This window comes from Anopheles cruzii, chromosome 2 (genome assembly GCF_943734635.1).
Source record: "Anopheles cruzii chromosome 2, idAnoCruzAS_RS32_06, whole genome shotgun sequence".
Classification (NCBI taxonomy): Eukaryota; Metazoa; Arthropoda; class Insecta; order Diptera; family Culicidae; genus Anopheles; species Anopheles cruzii.
This window is the reverse complement of record NC_069144.1, coordinates 41,159,598-41,169,021: the sequence shown is the minus strand read 5'-3', so window position 1 is coordinate 41,169,021 and position 9,424 is coordinate 41,159,598.

Genomic DNA, 9,424 nt, shown 5'->3' with positions numbered 1-9,424 from the left:
CGGTTGAGTTGCAAAAAGTATTCAAAGGTGATCTTCAGGTCGTGTTCATTTCGTGTGCCTCGAGAGATTAACTAACAATAATGAAAAATTATCAGAACCACTGCTAAGGAACATATTGCTAAAATTAAGGCAATAACCTATGAGCTGAAAAGTCTCGTCCGTAGCAAATAAATGGTGGCTAATGTTAAAAACACTGTTGGACAGATAGACAGAACGAACATTGAAGAACAGAACAGAATGAACAGAAGGGACACTGTCAAAATTTCATGATTTCATTTAATTTTTTGTTTGTTTCATGAGTCATAAGCTAAGAGTGACACTACTTTTGTTATTTTCAACACAATGGATCAAAAATAAATTTGTGTATTAATTTTACACTGCTTCTGGATGGGAAAAAATACCGTTCAAGCGATTCAATGGCTTGAGAAGTGTTTTAAGAATTCCGCAGATGAATAGATGAGATGAGTTAGATGAGTTTGTTCTCACTGTTGACCTAAAACAAGAACGCATTGAGGATTCTCAGGAGTGTTTGGCCACTGTCTTCACCAGATTTGGCTACCAGTGACTGTAATGGCTGTAAGCAGACCTCGAAAGAACGTTCACCGGTAACAAAATTCGCTCGTATGAAGTGGTTATCGCTGAAACTGTGGCCTATTTTGAGGCAAAAGATAAATCGTTCTACAAAAGTCGCATTGAAATGTTGATGAATAAAGCCAAACATGAACACTATAAACCGCGATTTCTTTCTCAGACACAGGACTTTTCAGACCATGTGTTAGTGCTTCGGTTGGTTGTGCTTTTCAGATTTGAGATTTTATTGGTTCACAGAAAACCTATCCGAAAGCATGAATTTTCTTCGATTTGATAATAGAAATCGTTTGGCGAACTTACGCATAAATTCCATTTCCACCAGTTACCTGGTTCCGAAGTAACATTTTCTCGTTTTCCGAGCAAAAATTACTAACAATCCTTAACGAACATGTTTTCATTCGATTGAACTCCTTCGGTAATGGCTTTCAAAATGTGTTGAACAGCTCGTTAGCAGAAAATGTTCGCCTCGGGCCTACTTTCAAAGTGATAACATCCATTTTGATGATTTTAATGACGATGTTTGCTTTCGAGCTTCCGGCTCCTAATCGCTTAACGTTCCCAAAAGTTATCTTTAAATTTCAATAAATTGCAAGGCATTGTAAAACCATCGATTCGTGCATTTCCAATGACCTTATGCATATGATACCCTGGCGTGTCCGATGACGTTAACCAAACGACGATGGACTCACCAAAGACATTGCCCATCGCTTCACCGACGGTGATGCAGCAGCAGCCACAGCCTGCAAGAAACTGCCGAGGGTCCGGCCTGTCGCTTCAATTTATTTTTCCAACCTTTATCTCATTTCTGGTGCTGCTATCATCGTCATCGACCCCGTCGAACTCCTCGCACTGCATAAGGCTCCACCACCGAAGAGACTGCTCCGAACCCTGGCCCTGCGCTGGGCTCAAAGTTTTGTCAATGCGCAGGATTATCGGATCACCGGGCGGGGCGGGCGTAGCGGAGCGGCTCGTTGTCGTTTTGAAGGCGATTTATCAACGACGACCATCCTCTTATCGGGCGGCACGTTGGCCTCGTCGGCCCTCGTTTATGCTGATCGTCCCGGGATTGGATCGGATTCAGGTGCGACATAAATTACACGCCTGACGAATACGGAAACCCATCCACGGGGGCTTTCCAGCAGCCATTCCGGTCTCCCTCTCTCTTTCTGCCGCATCCCTCTCTGTGTACCTCTCGCAACATCGAACGGTCGTTGATAGATGAAGCAAAATTATCGACACCCGCCTGTCCTGCCCCTGTGACTTCCGGTGGGACTCGGTTCGGTTCGTCGTGGCCCCCAGCCACCGGGCGGCTTGGCGGTCCAATATCCTAACGTCCTTACCGGCAATGAAACGCTATCGGAGCCGAAGGCAGACAAAACTAATGAACGGAACCGTTTGGTGGAAATCCGCTTGCCTGCCGGTGGCAGTGAGACTAAGATAGACAGTATGTGTGTGTAAGAGAGAGAGAGAGTGTGCGAGATAGAGGGAGCGAAACCGAGAGAAGGTGAAAATGGAGTAGATGAACGATTTTCGATAAATTTAGGCATCAACTCGGGGCTGGTCGACGAGGCGGACACCTTCAAGTGACTACAATTTATTCCAGGTAATCAGCATCGACACAGGATCCACGTCTCCGGACCAGGACCAGCGGGAACGTCCTACGAGGCAGAGCGGCGTGTTGTCCCTCCGGGTGTCCCTAGTATCGCTCCCACAGGAAGCTCTTGGTGAATGCGAAAAGACGTGACTTTGGTTTTCCTACTTCGGGAGCCACTTCGTCTTAGTCTAGAGGTCAACAGCCGGACGATGGATCCCATTCTCTCCCTCAGTGTAGTGACGTCTTGGACCACAACGGGGGAAGGCTTGATCGATTGCTGGTTTTTCCGTTTTTTGTCACCGGCTCTCAACGAATGGGGTGCTCAACGGTGCACAACGAATTCAACGTTGCAGATCCGGCGTACTGACCTTTTCCGGGGGACACGCTTCCGACGTCATAGTCGCCTGACCGACAAGGAGCATAAATAATGAATAAGGATATCCATTGCCTGAACCAGCGTCAGCGCCACGCCAGGGGTTAAAGGCTGGCTGGCAGACCAGCATTAGGGTTGGGTCTTATCCTTGATCGGGCCAGGATGTAGCCAACAAATGGGCCAGTATTAGGAATGTGACAACCAATCACACACACACACACACCACTACCGGAGACGGAACACACTGATTAAGCCCTGCAACCGTTCCGGAGTAATGAAGTACAACTTTTCTACCCGTTCAGTGTCCGGTCGGTCCATGGTCACCATCCATCCATCCATCAGTCGTAATTGAGGCCTGAAGGTACCAGGAACTATAATTTGACAGCCGGCTCCCGACCTGGCCAGGGCGTGTACCGTGTCCACCTTGTGCGGGTAATGACTTGATGAGCGTTGACTTTTTAATAGTCAAACCCCCGACAACCCGGTTGATGTCTAATGTTTTTAATTGCACGCCAGTGTGGCGTGTTTCCGCGTTCGCGGCCTGGCTTTCGGGGAGTCTGAAGCGCAAAAGCTTAGCATAAAAGTTAGTAACTTCATTCAGCGTCAACCGCGGTTCAGCGTCAGGTTGCAAAATTTGACACGAAATTCAATTTCGTCTTTCGCACCGGATCCGAGTACCGGGTGAATTGATTCCAAGCCCCGACCCAGACCGACCAGAAAAACCTAATCAACTAGTTTGCGAAGCGCAAACATGTGCACGGGTAAAGGAAAAATCGAGGAAAACTCGCGCCCGATCGGAAAGCTGCTTACCGACGGCGCTTTCGCCACCCGTCCGACCGATCGACCGACGACGACGGGTGCTGTGAGTTGACAAGCAAGACTCAACACCACATCTTAGGAAAAGCTCTCCCCTTGCAGGCCGCCACCGCTACTCGCGGCCACGCTGCAATCGACATCTGCACTGTTGATGCCATTGCAGTGCAGTGTTTGTTGCGATAGAATCGGAAATACGATACATCTTGATTGTTATTGTCGGTGCCGTCGGTTTTGCCCTTTCCGGACCGGCGTCTCTCTCTCGAAGCAATAAGCATTCCGAGGCGAAACTCTTGGATGGGCCCCTGCGAGGAGCCAGTTCTCCGTGCCATGCTCAATATTTGCATAGCGTGTGCGGTAAGACGACGCCCGACGCCCGCCCGGGTCGGGTCGCCTGTCGAGTGCAAATGCAAGAAGAAATTCATGCCACCTGCAGTCCCAGAGGAGTGATTGAATGTTTGCGTTGGATTCCGCCGGAAGAGACCCAACCCAGGGCGAGGTTTGTAGTTTGCCCAAAAAGGAACCTCGTTTTGACGAATAAAACAAGTTACCGAAATGTTGCAATGCTTTTCGATTGGATGTTGCGATTAAAGCGAAGGTTGAAAAATTTGACACCCTCTCCAAACACACACACACACACACACACACACGACCCAACATTAATTCCCGAACTCGTCCTGGGGACCGTGGCTGGGGCGGTGTCAAAATGCCCGGCGTCAGTCGCGCCAGGCGCTATTTGTCAACCTCGCCAACTCTTCGACTCGCATCGACCCGAAGACCGTGGCCACAATGCCGAACGGAGAAGGAGAAACGCCGGAGTTGCCAGTCCGCTGCGTGGAGGTCCTCGACAGAGAAGTCGGCGTGAGTGTGCCGAACTCGGTGCGACATTTCCGTCCTCGCTTCTCTCTCTCTCGGTGATTGTGCTTGACTTTGACACATGTTTCTGCGTTTGACGAAAGTGTCTCCGGCCGGCCCGGCGAGCACAGGAAGTGCCAGAGGATGTGTCACCACGTTTCCGGTGGGCCAGCCGGAACGCGGGGGGGAGGTAAGAAAAACGCTTTCATCATTGTTAGGGGAAGCACTTCTCAAGCAGCTCGCCGGGTTCGCATTCCTCGCCATCCTCGGTGCCTCGGTTTCCGGTTGGCGCTTTGTGCGAGATGCTCCTCGGAAACCGATTGTTCTTCTTCTTCGAGAGAGAGCGGGCCTCGAAAGCATCCCGATCTCGTTAATGCATTCGAAACGCAAACCATTTTTGTGCCCGTGCCATCGTTATTTGTTTTCCATTTTCCGTGTCATCGGGCGCTTAAGTGTGGGCGCTTTTCGCTCAAATTCCTCGGACGTGACTCGATTGGTAGCGCCCGGGCGCAGCCAGGGATGCTGCATTCGGTATTCCTTTTTGTTTGCTGTGTCTGCCGCAGGGACTGCGCATCAATCTTTGTCAATCTTTGCCGCAACGGACAAATGACGTTTGACGAATTTGACGTCCATCGACGGTGCCATCGGGGCGGCTGATGGACGCTGCGTGACAGGACGAACGCGGACGCAAATAACAATCTAGTCGAGCAAATGTTTAATAACCGAGCGAGTTGATGGCCCGTTGGAAGTGGCACAAACAACTTTGCTTCCGGTTGACGTCAGCACACGGCAAAGTGGGCCATTGGAAGACTTCATTTCGGGTTTTCCCCCGGGAATGAAGCGTTCCGGTGACACAGACAGAGCGAACCACCTGTAGTAGTTGCATCCGCTGCAGGCCGTAGTGTGCTGTGCATAGGTCAGCTTTAAGAAGGCGTGCCTTTTCGAAGAAACGGTTCCACAAAATAACTCCGCAGTGCAGCGAGCCGTGCAGCACCATAAATGCATTCCGCGAAGCAGAGATTATGGAGCGCAGCAACGGCGGGACCGTGGCGGGAGGCCAGCCTGTTTAGAAGGTCCTTGCTATCTTCTCCGACGGCCCGGGAAGCCCACCTAACGACCGAACGGTGAAAATGGACGCTCGAGCGAGCTAAATGGAAACGAAACAATAGTAAAATGTGATAGCTAGGGTATTTTCTTCACCACCCGACACACACACACACGCGCACACAGACAGGGACATGCTGCGCCAATTTCCACAACCTTCCTTCCGGGTTGGCTCTCTGTCTCTGTCTCTCTTTCGCTTTGTCTCTTTCTGGGTGGCGAGGTGAAAAGATTTGGCGCTTGATAAGGCCACGCTGGCACAGGACCGTCTCGGCGAATCGATAGTTTTCCCTCCAAAGCTCGACCGACCGCCGGCATCGAGGCACAAAAACTACGAAATGGAACGGCTAAACAAAACTGGGCAACTCTTAGCAACCGAGCGCCTTTTTTCATCGCACCCGTTATGTTGCCGGGTGGATTTTTATTCTTTTCCTGCCACGTTCCTGCTCTGGTTTCGGTTTTTCGCATCAGCACCGTGGAAATGAATCGTTCTCATTTTATGGAATGTCGCAAAAATGGCCAATGGGGCAGCGGCCATTGGGATCGGAACGACGGATTGGACATTTGGAGCGCGGCAATGCATGTTGCTAATTCGATAGCGAGACAGATGGTGACGCGATACAATTAGACAGATCGGTAACATCGGACGATTGTTTTAAATAACATTTAAATACATTCGACAATTCGAGAGCTAATTATCTGAAGCTTTTGAAGCTGAATAGTTGTAAGATGTTGTTAAGTTGTTAAGCAAGAAAAAATGACTCAATGCCACGTGGCATAACATATAATTTAAACAGATTTAAATCGAAACATTTAAATTTCATCATTTTGAGACCTTGGGCTTGTCAAATAGCTGCAATTCCGATGTGGAATATCTCTGTACTCTCATGTAATCAAGCATTTTTGTCTAATAAAGAACCAATTTGAAACATAAAAAAAAAACGCTGGAAGCTTCATGTTGGTAAAGTGCCCCTAAATGTATGCAATCTTTGTGCATTTAGACCAAAATGCTTTTTTATGCTTGGTTTGGTTTATTTAATTGGTAATTTTGTTAAAAAGTATTAAGAAAATGTCCGTTAAACTTGCCGGTCTGTTGTGTCGTCTGGATACGTTATTGGCTCTAATTTGGTTGAAGTGGCCAATGAGTTCAATTTAAGTAAAAATGGTTCTAAGACATCAAATAAACGCAAATACCGACCAATCTCTAGTTTAGTTCTATCCGTCACCCGAAAACTAAATGTCCAGCATGCGGCGTCATCAGGTAACGACCTCCAACGAATCGTATCGATCCCTCAAACTGCCTATCCAATAACAAACCAAAAATCGATCCTTGCACTAAGCCCCCGGCGGAGCGACACTTTCAAGGCCAAACGCGTCAAATGTGTCGTCCGAGAGTCGTTAGATCGTTTCCCTTGGCAACCGCCGTGGGCGGTTAGCAATTCTGGTGGTCTCGTTCCGATGGCTGGAGGGAACGCAAAGGACATGTGTATTTATTTAGGACACCCGTCAAAAGACGCGCCACATCGAAGGGGCGTTCGGTGGTCCCCGTCGGACGTAGTAAAACAATCCTTGCCCAATTTCGTCCAATTTTCCGTAATCCCTGACTTGAAGGGTGACTTTGGCCGGTCCGGCCCGTCGGTTCCGTCGCATACGGGCTGATGATGGTGAACGAGCGTGCGGGCGGCAGCATCCTTCAAACATTCGAATTGATTTATTTCACAACCTTCCCGACGTAACCTCTCAACCTCGACCTTTTCTGAAGCGGGACAGGGATCGCGGTCCACCGGGGGGTGCTACGGCTCGCGGCTGTTCCTCCGTCCCTCCATCAGGTGGGAAAGAAAGAAAGAGAGAAAAGCCCCGGAAATGGTATCCTTGCGAGCGCCACGCCAACGTGGCCCGTGGAAAAGGGTTCGCCCCTGGGGGAGGGCAGGCAGCAGCGTTTTCCGTTTTCAGCAATTGCCAGGTAAACCACACGGTCCCACCAAGCGATCCATCGGTCGGGCGCGGGTCGTGTGTGCGTTCGGAGCTGGTGTTGGCAACAAGCAGCTTTATTTGGAATGAAAAATTCATCGACTTTTCCCTTTTTCGACCGACGGTTCCCGGATAAGGGTGCGGCTTGTTTGGGGCAAAGTGATCCCTTTTTCTTTGCCGCCCCCTTTTCCTGCCACAGCAGCCGGCCAGCCGCTGCCGCTGCTGCCCGGCATCGCCACGCCTGGGAAAGTGAAAGAATTTTTCGATCCACACAAAGGCGAAGAAAGAGAAACCTCGCGCACACACACACACACACGCACATGAGAATAATCCAGCCCGGATGTGGCCACGGGCGGCCACGGAAAGGAAACCGACACTTTTTAAGACCGTGGAAAACCGGGAAACTTTTGCGGGAAAAACCATGCTGGCTGGCTGGCTGGCAATCATCAAAAATCGCTTTAGTTTTGGTCGGGAAAAGTCGAAAAAAAAAAAAACGGAACCGGAAAACTGAGCCAAGAACTCACGGGCACGGTGTGGCGGTGGTCTCCTATCGCGATCCCATTTCCATATCTTCGGCCAAAGTTGAACAAATGTTCTACATATGCTACCACACAGTAACGACAAAAGGACGACGTCGGCGCCGCCCGCTCCCAGCCCCCAGTTCCGGTCAACGCCGGGGCCGGGGGTAAGCTATTCTTTCTGCTCTCCGTTTTCCGTTTACCACACTATCGGTGGTTTGCATCCAGCACGTCTGCACCGGGCGAGTGTGGGAAAATGATATGGACAAAAGTTTGGCTCCGTGTTTCGCTCCCGGGCAGTCCGACCCCAAAGACTCCCGCCCGGGGAACGTTGGTTGTCCTAAACAAATACACGAAAAACTATCATCATCATCAGCATCATCGTCATCATCGTCGTGATCGTGCAGTCGATCGGAAGAGCTCTCGGTGGAAAAACGGTTTGTTGTCACGACGAAAAGAACACATCCTTGGCGTGTGTTGGTTCTTCCCACGCACACACACACGGACACGGACGGACGGCACGCAGAGGACGGCTTAAGAGTATTTGCTGGCACGCTTTGGGACGCTCCGCTCCGGGGTACAGGACACGGCGCGCCATGGTGTAGGGAAAGTAATTTCGAAGAAAAACTTCTCCGTTTGGCTGTCACTTTTCATCAGTGCAGTTTGTTAGCGAGGGAAAATTATCTGCAAGCCGCTGAGCTCAACGGGGACCATCGAACGAGAGAGAGAGAGAGTCGGCAAGGGAAACCGATGAACAGAACACACACACACACACACACGGTGAGTCGGCCTTCGCCCGGGTCCGGGAAAATCCGTCCGGCCCACTTTTCCGGCCATCGGCGATCCGGCCAAACATGCACGAAAGTGCCCGGCCGAGAGGCAAATGAGCCGATTCGGTCGGTGCATACGTCCGAGGTGGGCCGAGGCAAAAAGAAACGTCCAAATCCGTCCGACCGGGAAAATGTGTGAAAGTTTTCCCCGGCCGAAACCGGGACGCTAAGGTCTCCCGGCGGACCCAGCCCTCGGGTCTCGACGGGGAAAGCAATTTTCCACGCTTTCGGTGACGGTACGGACACCGACACGTGGTAATGGAAAACTTTGGTTTGGAGGAAAAGTATGCAAATTGCTTCGGAAACGTGACATCAAACTAGTGTGTGACTCATGCGGGTTAAGTTTGACAGCGCCGGCTGCAGACGGCTTGCACCGCCTTTGCCTGCAATATCGATGTTGTGTGTGGCGGTGTGAGGCGGATCGGGTGGGGAAAACTACTGCCTGTCGGTGGCCTAGGTTATCGTGTCACGGCGAGTTCTTCTTATGGAAGAAAGCTGAGCTTGAGTGCGAGTTGTTTCGTACAATTAACTAATGCAGCGCTCGGGGGCTCAAGACTTCATTATGATGATGATTTATTTAAAATTTTAATCCCAAAGCATCTTGATTGATGGACATTCTAAATGGCACGGCCATGGAAGAAGTGGTTGCGGAAGTTGCAGTCACTTTGCAGGAGAACATTAGATTTAGTTTGAACTCTTGTGGCTTTGAGTCTTATGTTTAAAACCATTTGACGATTCTTCAAAGTTTTATTGGTTGAAGTAGAAAAGGATGCAACAC